At 38.3% G+C, this 18,364-nt stretch overlaps 2 long non-coding RNA genes across 4 annotated transcripts in view; one reads left to right on the top strand and one right to left on the bottom strand.

The window, feature by feature from the left end:
- LOC122210807 overlaps positions 1-18,364 on the top strand; it is a 180,062-nt gene that overhangs the window by 48,849 nt on the left and 112,849 nt on the right. The gene's annotated exons all lie outside the window — the stretch shown is intronic.
- Positions 11,268-18,364, bottom strand: part of LOC122210808 — a 69,398-nt gene continuing 62,301 nt past the window's right edge. For both annotated transcript variants that reach the window (XR_006198262.1, XR_006198261.1), the window contains exons 4-5: positions 14,120-14,191; positions 11,268-11,355 (exon numbers count right to left, since the gene is read on the bottom strand). This is a non-coding gene — a long non-coding RNA (uncharacterized LOC122210808). The remainder of the gene's footprint in view (positions 11,356-14,119; positions 14,192-18,364) is intronic.

Raw genomic sequence — 18,364 nt, forward strand, 5'->3', positions numbered from 1 at the left:
AGACTCTTAGTCCTGCCTCAACCTTTCTCTATTACTACATAATCCCTGCCTCATGGCCACAACCATTTATCTGCCTCACCCCAGCACCCCACACTTCAGTGAGCATAGAGAGGGCTCCTAGAAAGATGGTATTTCAAAGAGAACAATAGTTAGACTGAGCTAGGTTAGGTCTTTTGTACAGAAGATGCAGCCTGTGAAAAAACATTCAATTTAGGAGTGGTAGAACCCTACAGTGCATGAGGAAGTTGCATAGACAAAACTAAAAACTAATTTTTTCTGATTCTTCTATGTTATTACTGAAATAATTTTATCCTAACTCCCTAAATTCCTTGTGTCAGTTGCACAAGAGGGTAATAAAATTCTTGGCCTGGAATTAGCTGTTAACTCTGCTAGTTGTTTAGTGAATGGTAGACACTTAAATATCCTGTTCACCTATGGGTTTAGAGAACAATGGACATTTCTGTTCAGCTGTGGGCAGTACCAGAGGCATAGAAGGAAATGATTGGAAGAGGCGTAGATTGGAAATGATCAGAGGTGAGTATAGCATGGCTGTTCATAGAGCATTCAAGAAGGGAACCAAACCAAGCCTTCAGAGTTGGTGAACATACTGAAGTGAAGACAATCTCAGAGACTGGGGAATATGGCCAAGCAATTGGAGTCCTAGGGGAGATTTCTAGAAGCACAACTTGAGATCAGAAGTCCACTCATACAAACCTGGGTAGATGTGTCTGACATAGTGTCAGGAGCACAGTTGAAAGTGCCTCAAAATTAGCATCAAAGAATAGTGAACAGATTGCAAATCAGATGAAATCAGGGGTCCCTGGGTGGCTCAGTTGGCTAAGCGTCGAACTCCTGATTTTGGCTCAGGTCATGATCTCATGGTTTGTGAGATAGAGCCCCATGTCAAGCACAGAGCCTGCTTGGAATTTTCTCTCTGCCCCTTCCCTGCTTGCTTGCTTGCTTGCTCGCTTGCTCATTCTCCCCCAAAATAAAACATTTATTAAAAAAAAAAAAAAAAAAGGAAATCAGCTTGGGATTGCCACTTTTTCAAGTTAGGGAATAACTTAATTCTATAAGCCCCCAGGATAAGGCTTCAGTACTTCCTGTTTTAGGGAATCTATGGTCAAGAAGATCAGTAGGTTTAACTGTGAGGAAGGTGGGAAAAAAATAAAGCCAAAGGCACTGAGGAGAGAGCTGATGCCATCAGAGGATTCCCAATTTTGAATTTTACTAGATGCAGTTTGCAAAGGATTATTGCAAGTAAGTGTCACCACCACCTAGCATTTATTAAGCACTTACTATATGCCTAGAGCTGTGCTAAGTATTTTACCTGTGTCATTTATTTATTCTTCCCAGAAACCCAATAGGTAGATTTCTTTAACCACTGAGAAAACTAAGTTTTGGAAAAGTAAATGCTAGTTTGACAGAGCAGTCAGTGGAAGAGCTAGAATTCAAAGCTGGATGTGTTAACTACTCTATATCTTCTGATTTTAGCTGTAATTTGTTCATCTGTGTTAAAAGCAAAATAGTCCTTTCTGAAGTAGTTTTATTTCTTTGTTCCACTTGTAAATCCAGCTTTCCCAGAAGGAAAATGAAGAGTTGTGAAAAAATGTAAAAATATACACCCTTTATCTCTCTCTCCCTCCCTCTCTCTCAACCATCTCTATTGTCTATTATGTATATTTATATAATGCTAAAGCAGCATCAATTGATAAGTTACACAAGTATTGAACTCCTATTCTGTCTTGGACATTTAGGAAGATATCGTGAGAAATTCAAGCATACAGGAAATACTCCTTCTGAGCTTAAGGAAGACCAGTTGGGGCAATAAGACAGATGCTGTAACAGTGTAATGAGGATGGTAGTTATACCATGTTAGGCAAGCAAATGCCATATGAGTCCAAAAGCAGGAAAGTCCTCTTTAATAATTGGGGATGACTTTATGGGCATGGGGGCAGTTTGGTTAGACCTTCATACTATTCTAGAAAAATCAGCTGACTCAAGTTTGGGGCTTTATGTCTGCACCAGGAGTATCTAGCCCAGTGTCTAAGACACAGTAGGAGTCAAAATGTTTCCAATTAAAAGAATGAGCCAGTGAATGATATCTGTTGACCATTTAGCTCCTCTACATTTTGCAACAAATTCATGGCTACACGCAAATTATTCCCTTTGTACAACTGTTGTGCATTATTTAAAGGCTAATTACATTTACCATCAAGCCTTTGAATCCAATCATCTTCTAATATTTGTGGTTATTGTAAGGGGTTCATAAAAAACCTTGGAAATGCAAAAATAAAAAAAGTCATTTTGACCTAGAAAAGGAACACAGAGTGTTTTTAATTAGATTCATTAAATTGTGCATATCTGTATTTTTCCACAAGTAGAAGCTTGCAAGGTCTTGTAGACAAGCAGTTCTTGTCCCATTGAAAGACACTCAAAAATATTTATTTTGTCTTTAGGAAACCAATATTAGTGTGTTATTCTATAGTAATTATAAATAGCTTAAATCTTCTAGTCTTTCTCTCCAAGGAAGTGGTATTAGTTATCTATTTCTGTATAACAAATTATCTTAAAACTTACCAGCTTCAAACAACAAACACTGGTTTTCTCCATTTGAGAAAGGAATTTGAGAGCAGCCCAGTTGGGTGGTTCTAGGTCCATGTCTCTCATGACATCACAGTCAGGGTGCCAACCTAGGCTACAGTCACCTGAAAGCTTGTCTGGAGCTGAGGATTTACTTCCAAGCTCTATCACATGTGCACAGGAAGCCTGTTTATCATTAGCTGTTGGGTGCAGACTTGGGTTCCTGGCCACGTGAACCTCTCCATGGGGCAGCCCACAACATGGCAGCTGGCTTCCTTCAGAACAAGTAATCCAAGCAAAAGAGAGAACAAGACAAAAGCCTGCCTTTTTGTGACCCAGTGTCTGAAATCTCATACCTTCCTTTTTACTGCATTCTATTTTATTAGAAATGAATCATTAAGCCAATGCTCCCTTCAAGAAAAAAGGGGGTCAAAAAAGGGGTGGAGAAGCCAAGAATTTTTGGAGATTTGTTTAAAACCACATCATTCACATATTATATGTGTCTCTATACATGGTCTTTTTACTTTAGAATAAGAGTTTTTTTTCTTTCGAAAGGGATGATGTACCTGTTGATATATATCATTCTCTGTATTACAAATACATTGGTATGATGGAATTGGATTATTTTGAAAAGTATTTAAGAAGCAGACCTGTGTGAAACTCCTTGTTCTGTTGACAATATGAATGTTTATCATGCCAAGTAAATAGTTTTACACCAAAACTATTGCCCCAAAATGTTTTGAACAAAACATTTTTACTTTTTTGGCCCCAAGGATCTTTAAATGATCAGATTTCCTCTTCTTGCTATCTGCCAGATTTAAAGTAAAATTTCTGGCCCAACTTTAGTGAGATTAAAAACCTTTTGTATGTATTTTGAGATCTAATATCATACCTGACTTCCTCTTATTTTCTTACCATAATTTGCACTTATCCCAAGTTTTAAATTTTTGGTTTTTGTTTTTGTAAATTAAAAAAAAATTTTCAAAATGCATTTTAGAAATGTTCTCTCATCATTTTTTGGAACAAGAGAGGCTATAAATAAGTGTGTGGGTTTACATGTGGGAGTGTGTATGTAAGGTATATATCTTTACCATTCTAAAATAATAGCTATCATTTATTGAGTGTTTATTATGTGTAAGTCATTTTATGATATTATTTAATTTAATGTTCACAAAGAACCTTTGATATAAAGAACATCATCCCTACTTACAGGTGATGCAGCAATGTGAAAAACAGCTAGTAATTGGCAGGACTAGGATTTGAACCCAGGTCTCTCTAACTCCAAAGCCTCTCCCACAGCTCAGAGCATAAACAAACGACCAAGATACATGGACCCTCAACCCCAAACTCTTTCAGTGCAGCTGTCTTGACCATCACTACTGATCAATCATGCTTGCTCAGGAGAAGACATTAGGTTGCTGTCTCTGGGTCACATGCTTGATAGAAGGCATTTGCTTCCCAACTATTTTCTATTCCATACATTCCTCTGCCCACCCAAAGTAATATAAAATAAAACAATAAGACAGCACTGGTGAAATATGAACTAAGATTTATATTTTGAGAACGACACAAACTGCTTTGTGGACTTAGCATACTTGACAAGTATCTCCGACGGCTCAATTTGACTCCATAAAATTTCCCTTCACATTGATGTGTTTGGACTTTGGGATTGAGATAAATACTTGATATTCAGCTGTACTGCCAAAGTTAAGCCTTGGCCATCTTCCTAGTTTGGAAACAAATCTGTATAAATTACTGAAGCATGCAGAATTTCTACCTGTGTTAAACACCGATGACCTAAAACCAGAGCGAAGGGTGGCATGGTGTATACCTCATTCTATCTGTTGGCTGATGAAGGCAGAGAATCAACTTTATGAGATTCAAATTCACATTTTGGTTTCAATCAATTTTTTTAAGTCAAGAGAAATATTCTTTTCACTGTCAAATTTTCCACATGAGTAGATTTTGGAGTATTCTATTCAATCCATTCTCTGACAGATTGGCAGGGATGGAGGCCTGTGATAGGCACAAGCCCTGTGAGCTGCATGTGGTCTGTAATAATCATCTGTTGACTTGGCCCAGGGGGAACTCAATTTATTCAGCATCAGGATATGAGTATTGGTCAATTGTGGCTCTTGCTTCATTGGCTTCATATAAATGGTGTTCTACTTTAGACCCAGGAAATAAGACCAGATTTGAAGGTATGATACAAATAGTTTATGTTTTTATAGAAATACCTTTTTAATGTCTGTAGGGATTGAGTTCCTTTAGAATAGAGATTGAGCAGGATGCTAAAGTATCTTAGAAGTTGAACAGAGTAGTAGAAAATGAGTCTCAGGGGTTGAAATAGTATAATTATTGGACTTTCCCTAATAAAAATAAAACATAAAGCAATCACTCCATCTTCAGATCTGTAAAATGTAGAAGGAATTGCCTTCTCAGGAAATGGCTAGAAACTAATTCACGGGGAAGACTTAGAAAAGGCATTGACTGGGTTGCTGAGTTTTCTACATCTTTTCTGGCTCTAATCCTTTCTTTAAGTTTATAGGTTCTGAAGAAATGGGCCAAAAGATTTCATCTAATACAGCCAAATTTTTCTTGTTAAACTAACATTGAAAAAAAAACAACACACCCAACTATGTATTGGAGATGGTAGAGTTTCTGGGGTACAACAAATATACAACATCAAAGATTTTGGACATTCGTTTATTTATTCATTTAACAATTTTCTGACTACCTATACCACCATCAGGCAGTGTTCTAGGTAGTGGAGATTCAGCATTGGGGGAAAAAAGTGAAGAGAACAAGGCCAAAAATCTGTTCTACTGGAGCTTATGTTCTAATTAGGGAATAGGACAGTATATGACATAAATGAATCATATAGTTTGTTTGGTAATGATAAATGCCACAGAGAAAAAACAGAGAGGGGTTGGAGTAAGTGTTAGAGGCAAGAGAGGTTGAAAGTTGACAGCTTGTGGCCAGAGAAGTCTTCATTGAAAAGATGGCATTTGAGTAGAAACACACTAGGAAGGAAGGAGCGAAACTTGTTGAGACGCTTGGAGAGGGTTTCCAGGCAAAGTAACAGCAGTGCAAAGATCCTAGGGTGAGAGCCTTTCTGACTGATTATGGAACAGAAGGCAAGGCCAGTGTGGCTGGAGTAAAGTAAGGGAGGGGAGGATTATAAGAGAAGAGTTAGGTAATTATTAAGGACAAGAGGCAGATCCTCTAGAGGTTTGTAGGTCATAGCAAGGCCTTTGTTACTCTGTCAGGTTTCCCAACCTGAGCACTGCTGACATTTTGTTGTGAGGTTGTCTTGTGCATTGTTCTCTGTCTAGTAGTATCTCTGGCCCCTGTTCATTAGATTACAGTAGCCTTCTCCCAGAATGAAAATAAAAAATGTCTCCAGACATTGCCAAGTATTTCCTGGGGACAAAATCACTGCTGAGAATCACTGCTTTAAGTTGAGAAGCGATGGGAAGATTTAGAAGAGAGGGATGAATGGTCTGACTTAAAATTTAATAAAATCACTGACTCCATATTTTGAGTATAAACTGGAGGGAGCAAACCATAAAATATTTCTGTAATTCAGTAGATCCTGAATTTTTAAAAATGGATATTGACAATGAGAATTCTGTTGCTATATTCAGAGATCCCTTCTCCTTGTATGATATCTGATTAGCTCAATAGTTAAAGCAAATTTGTACAGATCATAGAAAACCCAAATATGGCATCCTCCTCTCCATTATAGAATAAAAACTTAAAATATTCCTAACTTGTTAGAGGAAAAAAAAAATCTCAGATTACCAATGTATTAGTAAACTAATAATAGAAAACTTGGAATTTTATAGCCATCTTTTATTAAATGTTATTTGTTTTAATGGAATTCTTTACAAAAATGGCAATGTCTCATGCTATCATATGTATTTAAACTTAATATATGCCTAGCATGTGAATATACATTAATATTATATTTAAACATATATATGGCAAACTATCATATTAAGGACCAAAACTGCTAGATAACTGTTTTCATTATCAAAATCCTAATATTATGTCTACCATGAAATTAAAAGTAATGTTCATTAAAAAAAGACTTTAAGGTGAGCCTGGGTTGTTCAGTCAGTTAAGTGTCTGACCCTTGATTTTGGCTCAGGTCATGATCTCATGGCTTGTGAGTCAAGTCCCACATTGCGGCTTCACTAACAACTAACAGTGTAGAGCCTGCTTGGGATTCCTCTCTCTCTCTTTCTCTCTCTCTCTCTCTCTTTTTCTTTCTCTCTCTCCCTCCCTCCATCTCTTTCCCTCCCTCCCTCCCTCTCCCTCCCCCTCCCTCTTTGCCCCTCCTGTACTCTCACTCTCTCGAAGTAAGTAAAATAAACTGAAAAAAAAAAGACTGAATTTAATGTAAAAATTGTATAGTTTGGGGAATCTGCCTGGCTCAGTTGATAGAGCATGTGACTCTTGATCTCAAGGTTATGAGTCTGAGCCCCAGGTTGGGTGTAGAGATTACTTAAAAATAATAATTTAAAAAAATCTGGGGGCACCTGGGTGGCTCAGTCAGTTAAGCATCTGACTGTTGATTTCAGCTCACATCTTGATCTCATGATTCATAAGATCAAGGTCCACATTGAGCTCAGTGCTGACAGCATGGAACCTACTTGGGATTCTCTCTCTCCCTCTCTTTCTGCCCCTCCCCTGCTCACACAAGCATGCTCACTCTCTCCCTCTCAAAAGAAATAAATTTTTAAAAATTCTAAAAAGAATTTTAGAGCTTTTCTATTACAAACAGGGCCATAAATATGGTAAAATAAAGCAATTGACATATGCTATTTTTTGACAAATGGTATTTTGTATATGTATATAACATATTTTTTAGATTGTCATCTATATTTTATGTATGCAAATTCATATGTTTGAATATAGAACATACAAAGGATTAATATTAATATACATTTAAATATCTTCAGAATTAATAAGGAAAAGAGAAAGACTTCAATAGCAAGAAGGACCCCTGGTATTGATAAGAAGTATACAATAGAAAAAAATACATGAATAATATAGGAAAATAATTTTAAAAACTTGTTTAACATTACTAGGAGTCAAATAAATTCAAATTAAATAATGAGATACTGTTTTCCATCTATTGGAGGGGCAAAGATGAAAGAGCATCTTATTTAATATTTGCAAGTAATAGATACTCAATTTATATCACTGGCTTTACTCTCATCAGTAAAGAGTAAAAATTAGAAACCATGAGTATTGTGCTTCTAGGAATTTTTCCTGCGGCAGTAATTAGACAGGTGCCCAACCATGTACATATATGTTCTGTGGTTGCCGTGCAAGGGCGGGATCAATCCCTCAGTCAGAAGAGGTTCCGATATTGATACTGATGAAGCCACATGCACCAAGAAGCTATAAAAAAACTTTATAATTCATATAAGACTTTACGGCAAGGGAAGAGCAGACACCCAAGCTGATTTGGAAGGCTTGAGTAGAGGGAGAGGTGAGTGGCTTTGGTTTTGATTGTGGTAAGGAAATGGGGCTGGGGTGGGTGTTTTTGTGCAGGGCATTTGTATGATCTGACTTTTCCAAGAGCACCAAAAGAAAGAAGTTATCAAGGCCTTCTTATCAGCCCAGGTGGGGCTTAAAAGCTGTCTGTGATCAAATATCGAAAAGTAGAGCCAGACTCTTTATTGCAATTCTCTCCTGATATTAGATTGATAAGGGAAATATGTCCTATTTTATTAACTGAATTTGAACTTGTCTAAGCTATTGTGACATTCTGTGAGGCCTGAACCCTAACTCATAAGGAAAGTGAAAGTTCCACTATATGCTTCAGGAGCTCAGTATTATATATTCTGAGAGGTAAGACGAGTGCCTTGGTCACCATTAATAATGCCTGGAACTCTGAAGGGATAAGGCGTGTCTTGGTGAGACCTTGTCCAATGGCTTTAATATGTGTAGAGCCATGTGTGACCTTGATTAGTATTTTGGGTATCAGTGAGTCAAGAAGTTCCTATTGGAAGAAACTTTGGATATAAGGAATTTCTATTGTTGACTGGCAACAGATAGCCAGACCATTGTCAATGACCCAAGAGTCTGTAAAATGTGCAGAAAGGATTGGTGATTGTCCAGGTCCCTTTCCAGTGCTAAGACAATTGCCCAAAGTTGGTCAGTGATGCTGACCCTTAGATGCTGTCTTTGATCAGGGATGTACAGTTAAAGAATGGACAGCAGCAACTCTCTAGGGAGCTCCACCACGTGTGTTATCTATGGAGTGTATGAACTCCCTTTCTGATCACTCAAGTGATTGCTATGGGCTTCCCAAGTGGCTATGGGTCTGAAGATGGGTGACCTCCTCTGGTGCAATTGGACCTGGCAAGGGTATGAGGACAGGCAAAGCCATTTTCTTTTATAGGTAGAATATACCAGAGGGTCCAGGTTTTGCTCTACCTGTAAGTCTGTTTCCATTTTAATAAAGAGGCCTCTGTGGCCATCCCAAGCCTTTGGGGTTCTGCTCCCATAACCCAAGGCATAAGAGTCAGCTGAGCTTAAGGAGTCATAGGCTTAGGGCTTGTGAGAGGCTGCATCCCAGAAGGGTTCAGTGTGTGGGCAGAAGTTGCTGTTCTAATGGAGTGTAGCATGGGGCTGAGGAGGGAAGTTTCTTGCATAGAGACAGAGTCTCTGGGGATACCAATGAGAGTGCCTGTTGCATAACAGGTGGGGTAGATTCTAGAGTCTTTTTTTTTTTTTTTTTTTGGTAGAGAACACAATTCCAAGTGGGTCAATTTGTAAGTAACAGCGTGAATGGGCCTATGGTCAGCTGGAATTGAGACTCGATTTAATCTCAGTCACACAGACCAGTTTTGATCAAGACACACAACCCAGGACCAGTCTAAGGGGATCCCAAATTAGGGGTGCCTGGATGCCTCAGTCAGTTAAGTGTCTGACTCTTGGTTTTGGCTCAGGTCATGATCTCATGTGTCCTGAGTTAGGCTCCATGCTACTGGTGTGAAGACTGCTTAGGACTTCTCTCTCTCCCTCTCTCTCTCTTCCCCTCCCATGCATGTGCGCTCTCTCTCTCTCTCTCTCTCTCAAAATAAATAATAAAAAGAGCAGCCCCAAACCCATACTTACATCCTTAATGTCACGTATTGAAACTTTTGATTTAAGTGGGTTTAATCTGTAACATAAGCTTGGTAGAATTCTGCAAATGCAACAGAATGTGGGGCGGTTCAAAATGCAAGCTTGCTAGCAGGCAACACAACTCAAAACTCACACTAGTTGGCAGACAGCAGTTCAGAGTGTGTGCTTGCCACAAGCAAATGATCCGGGTAGCAAGTCAAATGCAAGAGAATAGAGCCTCCCTGGTGGTGGTGGTAGCCATCACCTAGACCATCCTGCTTACAGCTGGCAGGATCAACCTCTCACATTTGGTCTGGATGTTGAGAATGATGTTATACATGCACATGGGGGATAGGAAAAGGCTTATTACTCAGATAACAGGACCATGCAGAATGACTTGAGCAAAAAGAGGGACAAGTAGTTGGCCTTGGTTTTTGTTGAGGCTGGGGTTTAGGTTGCAAGGAGGGTGTCTGTGGAGTTTGTGTGGTTTGCCCCAGATCTAGAACAAGCAGAAGAGGAGGAGGGGCAGGATTTGAAAACACAAGTTGAACGTCAAAAGTGAAATCCATCTATCAAAGTATGTTTATCACAATTACATTTATATTGACAGAATTAGAACTAACCTGAATATCCAAGGAAGATAGATATCCAAAGATATCCAAACATACACACACACACACACACACACACACACACACACACACACACACACACACATCATTAGAGGGAAATATACCAAAGCATTAACAGGATTTACTTATGTGGCAAAATTAGAGTGGTTTCCAATCTGATTTTGTTTATTTGTATTTTCCTTTAATGTATGTTATGTGTAATATCTTAAAAAAATTTTTTTTTTAACGGAAAGAGTGTTTTCTTGAAACCTTTGATTCAATGTCATTTCTAACCATGGGGCCACATGAAGTGAGTTGAGGCGAGAGCTGGCTTTGTTGCATATGGCTCTCGTCCTTCTGCCTGTGTGTATTTCATCATTATGTTGGTCTAGTTTAACAGTGATCCAGATGGTCAAAGATGCTGTGTTTTGTAAATAGCTTTGCTGCATGGTCTGCTTAACTCTGATTTACCATGGTTCAAAACATCTTGAATTACTTTTGTATTTATTTTGTAATTTCATAAAACCCCTATGTTTCAGAGGTAGAAAGATAAGATTATTCGGTTACTATGGTAAATTACCTTCCCCTCTACTTTTTCAGTTCCTTGCCTAGAAAATGATAACATCTTTATAATAAAATTATTGAATTCTGATGATTGAATACAGTGAAAGGTTGGTCCATGATAATGATTACTTCATTAGTAAAGCAAATAATTTGTGGAGGACATGAATATTCCAAAGCATAAATGAAGGATAATAAATGAGCCAATTAAAGACTACTTTGCATACCCTGCTTTCTAATGAAAATGAAATAGTATTTTTAAAAAAATATTATTAAACATTTATGTTAATGCCTTGTAGAATGTTAATACTAAATTCATACTCATAATTACTGGAAAAATATGTTTAAAAGTTACTTTAGCAGGTCATCTAAAATTAAAAGTCTTTATTATATGGCATTTACGTTCATTACCAGAATATTAACGAAAGATAGAATGCACAGTGTCTAGTGGGTTATACCATAGAGCCTTCTAAATCTGAAAAAAAAAAAAAGATAAATTGAATTAAAAACTCTGGCAATAACTACATACATTGCACTCTATTTTTAAATTGATAACTTATAGAATGTATATTTACCATTTAAACATGCTAATCTATAAATTAGAAAACTTAATCTCTCTGGGCGCCTGGGTGGCTTGGTCAGTTGGGCGTCCGACTTTGGTTCACGTCATGATCTCACGGTCCGTGAGTTCGAGCCCCACGTCGGGCTCTGTGCTGACCGCTCAGAGCCTGGAGCCTGTTTCAGATTCTGTGTCTCCCTCTCTCTCTGCCCCTCCCCTGTTCATGCTCTGTCTCTCTCTGTCTCAAAAATAAATTAAAAAAAAAAGAAAGAAAACTTAATCTCTAATTGTTAAATATAAATAATTCATATAACATAGTTTTCAGAGAACTGAGCATCATAAACTGGGAGAAGAAAATACATTTATTACTTGTCTGTTATGTGCCAAGCTGCATGAGTCTTCACCCATATCGTTCATCTGTTCCCTGCTTTTTAAAACTTTATTACTCAAACAACTCTTACTGAACATCCATTGTGTGCCAGCCTGGACTTAGGGGTTATGGTCTCTTCCTTGATAGAATGTATACAATTTCAGCCTCATTACAAATCTTCAAAAGAAGTATTTGTAGCTGACCAATGGGCAGAAGTTATCTTCCACTTCATTTTCTCAGCCTCCTTCATAACTAATATGTGCACACAACTGACACCAGACTTTGTGGAAATAGGATGTTCCTGGTAAATCTATGATCATAAAACAAAATCTATGCTTATGACTGATGAAGGCAGTGGAGACAGAAAGAGAAGGTGGCCATGGTATCTGAGAGGCAAGCTGAGACTGTCAGTCTCTGAGCCTGGTTCTCTGCTCTTCCCTGAGATCCTGTGAACCAAATATTACTATTACTATTATTATTATTATTATTTTAAGTTTATTTATTTATTTTGAGAGAGAAAGAGCACACACATGTGTGGGTGGGGAGGGGCAGAGAGATAGGGGGAGAGAGAATCCCAAGTAGGATCTACACTGTCAAGGCAGAGCCTGATGTAGGGCTTGAGTCCATGAACCCCAAGATCTTGACCCAAGCCAAAATCAAGAGTTGGTGCTTAACCGACTGAGTCATCCAGGCAGGTGCACACATTAGCTTTTAAATAAGGCCCCTCCCTTTTTTTTCTAAAATCAGCCAGAGTCAGTGTCTATTGCTTGCATCTAAGAATCTAAGTAATGTATTACTAATCTTACTTCACTGAGAAGGGGGAAAAGACAAAAATTTAATAAGATCTGTTTGTCTGCAAAGCCCACGCTCTTTTTAACACATCATGCTGTAGAGACGGCTTCTCTTGCCAGCAAAGCTGTGTCTGGGTTCGGTTTTACAACCTGCTGGAAAATCACTCTTGGTTGATTATAGTCTGTATGCTCTTCTGCAGTGACACTCCTAAGAGGGGCAGGAATAGGCTTTATCATCTTAACTTAGGTTAGGTCTCTGATGCTGACACAGTCTTTCATTTGTTCATTGTAGTGAGAAGAACTATACAAAAAAAAAATGGCTGTACAAATAAAGCTCAGAATTGGGAAGGGGCTGGCTGACTTGTGTATTTTCATTCTCAGGTCATTGTTTGGTCATCAAGTATAAAATAACAGTTCTACAGTAAAACCTGGTCACCTTCTATTAGGGAGGGCAAGGCTATTTGAAATGTTGCAGAGCTGGCAAGGAGGTTGTGGAAACATGACTCATTCCACACACTCCTGCTGTTACGTAGACAATGTTCTTAAGATTTATGTTTGTTTTGAAATTAATTAGCCCAATGTAAATGTTATGTGCTTTTGATTAATTGGTTTCACACAGGCAGACTCTGATATGCATGCATGATCTAATGCTGTCCCAGAAATGAGACAATGGGCTTGTTCGAGGGGGTGGGCTGCTGGGTTGCAGGAGGCAGTGGGTAGAAGGTCTTTCATAAGAAGGCACGCCACCCTGTGTCTTCTCAGTTGTATCTGACAAAAACCTGAGTATGTTTTACAGTCTTAGAAGAGCAGTGAGTGTTTTACAACCCACACGGTAATTTCATGATCTATCATATTTCATGTTCGAATGCAATTGTGACTGTTTAAAATTTGTGTTGTTTTTTTCTTAACCTTCTCAAGGTGCATTTTGTGAAGTTCCGACGGCTGTTTATAAGGTTCTTTTTTTGTGTACCAGAGCCCTTCTTGAATAAATGCTTAGTTTTTCAGATTTCCTCCTTAGCTCTTTTCCCTCCCTAATAGACTTCTTGGCCTTTGGGGCAATGCAAGGTGTGTTTGTGGTGATGGGAGGTAGTAGAGGAGGTTTCATATTTGCATGAAAGTCCCAGAGTTGTTTTCTGGGTCCTTGTTGGGTTCTGCTTCTCCTTCTTGCCCTCTTAATCCTGCTTCCCAGAAGGAACCAGTCAAGGCCTGTCCTCCCTCCAGAGGACTGGTAAAAACCTTTGGGTGCCTTCTGTATCATATGATATAAGGGCAGCTGGCAGAAGTTCTAGAAAGATAAACTCAGGCCCTGCTTCTCCTCCATTGTACTGTTTAATTATTTACTATGTGGTGGTCATATCCATGTGATTCTCTCCCATAGGACAAAATGGGAAACCAGACAAAAACCCTCTCACTTTTAGTTCTCCCCACATTCAGACAAATATGCCTCCCGCCCCAATCTGAGATTTTGGCTGAAAGTGGGGTGGAGGTCTTGACTCGTCCTCACCACTAAATATCTTACCGTGTCCGCAGTCTTCCAGAGTTAGAAGTCTTATTTCTCCTTCCCAAGATGACATTTGTCTTGTCACCTTCTCTGGACCATAAGAGTTCATCAAATTGCAACAAAAGAAACCAATTTATTTTAAGAGAAGTTCCACAAATCTTATGCTGTGTGTTTGCATGCATTTAGTTCTACTGAAATTGAGTATGCACATAATATTTTTCTGCACCTCAAATTGGAATGTCATAAGATATCTTGCACATTGTTCTCTTGGGGATGTATGTATACCTAAACACTTTAAAGAATTAAAGAAAAAGGAGACAGGAGTCCATAAGTTAAGCCATGGTTCCATGTGTTACTCTTTTCTACCCTACCTCATGTTCCTCAGAGGGGACCACTTTTTATCCTTTTACACAATTTCTGTTTATGCCATTTGGACAATTATACCACTAGATTACACAGTGTCATTGTGACGAGGGAAGATGTCCCCCTGCAGGGAACTTGTCTACTTCACCTGGAGGGGAACTTTGAGCAGAGTCCAGGGGTTACACTCATTCTTCAGTTGCATCTGCTACACGCTGTCTGTATGCAGACGTATAACCATTTAATTCTTATGGAGAGCTCATTATATACTAAATGTATGGGTATGATGAAATTTACTATAGCACTTAAATTAAGCATGCCCAATCATTTGCAGATGTCTTAAAACGTGAAAACCACAACATTTATAATGAAGATTACATATATAGAGTAGGTATGTGTAACTGATAAATTGAACACATGATTCATGAGATGCGATCAAAGTTTTGTCTCCCAATGCCCCTTTTGACTTTATTCAGAGGGGAAGACTTTCCTCAGCTGCTCAGTGGAGTTATTAAAGTAACAAACTGTACCGGAGTCAATTGATGTCACCAAATAAGCCACAATTCAAAAATTAAAAGCATCAGGGTCAAGCTCTTAATTAACACTTCAGTTTTTTTTTTTATCATATACGTGTCTGTCACCTTCTCACAAGTTTCTTTCTTACACTACTCTTCCAGTGGATGTTCTCTACCCCATCAGTGATAAGGCATGGGGAGAGAAGAGAGGTAATGGAATACAAATATTGACTGGTGGTTTTGTGCCCTCTGGGCTTGGCATGGTTAAAGCCCACTCCTGTGGTTGGTTCCCCTGGCTCTTGTGAGAATGCTAAATGGGGGACCTCTTACTTACTGTGTCCTTGATTCAGAAGATTGTCTAGTCTGACTAGTGACTCGAACCTCCTCCTACAGTCTCCAGGGACTGCTTCCATCTCTAGCTTCTTGCTTCAGGATCTCTGCTCTTCTACAAGAGGACTCAAGGTGACCCTCACTTACAGCACATATGAAACACTCATGCATTCCTTACTCCAACAAACTCTGGGGATGCAGCCAACCTCAGTGATGAGGCAACTATCCTTGCTCTGCCACTAAAGTACTAAGTCAGCTGGTCTTCCATATTGTAGTTTTCTCTCCACATAGAACCTTCCAGCCCATTGCCAAATATTCCTCCATCTTTTTTCTCCACAGGCACCCTAGTTCACTATGCCTCCAATATCACAGGTCACAGAATAATCTCTCTTCAAAGTCCAGCTGAAATCTCTCCCCAACCAGAATTTGAAGAGAGGGGCTAGGTTCCAGTCTCCCTCCACCTTAAGGAATTGGCCTTCCAACATTATGTGGCACTCTTCAAAATTCCTCTTCACAAAACGATCTCTCCCACATCATATCTCTCCTCTCCACTCTGATCCCATTTTATGTTCTTCATCTGGCCATGGTGTCCAAAGAATCATGAACTAGGTTTGACTGCTATCTGCTATTTTATAAATTTCATCTGGTGTTTTACCTTTGTAAATTTATTTTTTATCTTTTTAAAATTTTAAAATAAATTACGTATAACACCTTGTCACATATTCTTTCATCAATCCTTTCTTTCTACAATGAATTGATGATAATTCACTAGCCTGCAGTTTTTAGATACAAGCCTTGATTCATCTCTTGTCTTATTTTCCTTTGTCTGCATTATTTAGGACTCTTTGCATTGTAACTAAAAGAAACCACATGAAAGTTGGCTTGTGCAACTGTTAATGATGATAATTCTTTCATGGAAGTGACAGGCAAGAATGCAGCTTTGCCTTAGAATGGATTTGAGCCAGGCACTAGAAGGTAATAGGGAGCCTAGGGAATATTCTCACTCTCTCTATATATATGATCTCACATATTCTGAAATTCTTCTCATACTCTAAAAGTATAAAAATCACTGATTTTAGCTGTAATTTGAATTAGGCTGAATTCTCTATGATTGTTTCTATTGAATTTCCATAAGGAATAAAATGATAGGCAATGAATTGATTAAGTATTGGGATAGAAGGAACACGTGAAGCTAAGCCTTACTGTATATACTTTAAAAGGGATATAAGATAGTCATTTATAAAACACAGTAAAGCAGTGATTTTAGTTCTAAGTTGTCACAGTGAAAACCAACAATTCTTGTAATAATGTCTTTTGATTTTTTTCTTCTATAGAACAGTAACTAAGGTCATATGAGAAATGCCCATTTCCCAGACATAGGCATTTCTTCATCTACTTGAGTTCTGCTCAACTACCCTCTTACCAGTGAAGCCTTCTCTGACCACCCTATTTAAAATGACACTATTTACCCCTTGGCAGTCTATTTTTCCCTTCTCTGCTTTATTTTTCTTCACAACACTTACCACCTTTTAAAATACCATGTTTTAAAAATATTTGATATCAAAATATTTGCCCTACTTCCGTCTTAACTGGAGTATAATTTTTATGAGGGCTGAAGTTCAGCTCATTCCTAGTACCTAGAACAGTGCCTCAGGATATTTTGAATGGATAGTTGTTGAAGAACCAATATATGTTGAATACATCCAGAATGTGTGCCTTGACTGATACTGACTGAAGTATAATTGATCTACAATATTAATTTTAGGTGTACAATATAGTGATTTGACAATTCTATATATATGTAATTCTCATCATGAAAAGTGTAGTTACCACCTGTCTCCATACAAAATTATTACAATCTTAATAACACTCCTGTTCCTTCCATCCCCGTGACTTATTTCTTTTGTGACTGGAAGTTTGTACTTCCTAATTCCCTTCACATATTTTCCCCATCCTCCCACCCACCTCCCCTCTGTCAACTTCCAGTTTGTTCTCTGTATTTATAAGTCTATTTCTGTTTATTTTGCTTATTCTTTTGTTTTGCTTTTTAGATTCTACATGTGAGTAAAACCATATGATATTTGTCTTTCTCTGACTTACTACATTTAGCATAATATGCTCTAGGTACATCCACATGGTTACAAATAGCAAGATCTCACTCTTTTTATAGCTGAGTAATATTCCATTCTCTCTCTATACCACATCTTTATTTATCAATCAGTGAACACTTAGGTTGCTTCCATAATTTGGCCATTGTAAATAATACTGCAGTAAACATAGAGGTACACATATCTTTTCAAATTAATATTTTCATTTTCTTTGGGTGTAAATACCCAGCAGTGGAATTATTGGATCAGCAGTATTTCTCTCTTTAAGTTTTTGAGGGAGGGAATTCCATACTGTTTTCTGTAGTGCCTGCACCATTTACATTCACACCAACAGTGCATGAGGGTTCCCTTTCCTTCATATCCTAACACCTGCTATTTCTGGTCTTTTTGATAATAATCATTCTGACAGTGTGAAATGGTATCTCACTGTGGTTTTGATTTGCATTTCCCTGATGATTAGTGATACTTAGAATATTTTCATGTGTCTGTTGGGCATTTGAGTATCTTTGGAAAAATGTTCAGGTCTTCTGCCTGTTTTTAATAGGGTTATTTGGGGATTTTTGGTTTTGAGTTGTATGAGTTCTTTATGTATTTTGGCTACTAACCTCTTATTGGATAAATGACCTCCAAATATCTTCTTCCGTTTAGTAGGTTGCCTGTCTTTTCTTTCTTTCTTTCTTTAAAAAATGTTTTTAATGTTTATTTTTTTCAGAGAGACAGAGAGACAGAGACAGACAGACAGTATGAGCGAGGGAGGGGCAGTGAGAGAGACACAGAATCCAAAGCAGTCTCCAGGCTCTGAGCTGTCAACAGACAGCCTGACATGGGGCTCAAACTCAAGAACCATGAGATCATGACCTGAGCCAAAGTCAGATGCTGAACTGACTGAGACACCTAGGCAATGCCCCCCCCACCCCTGCTTTTTTATTCTGTGCAAAGGTTTTTAGTTT

This window comes from Panthera leo, chromosome F2 (assembly GCF_018350215.1).
Source record: "Panthera leo isolate Ple1 chromosome F2, P.leo_Ple1_pat1.1, whole genome shotgun sequence".
Taxonomy (NCBI): Eukaryota; Metazoa; Chordata; class Mammalia; order Carnivora; family Felidae; genus Panthera; species Panthera leo.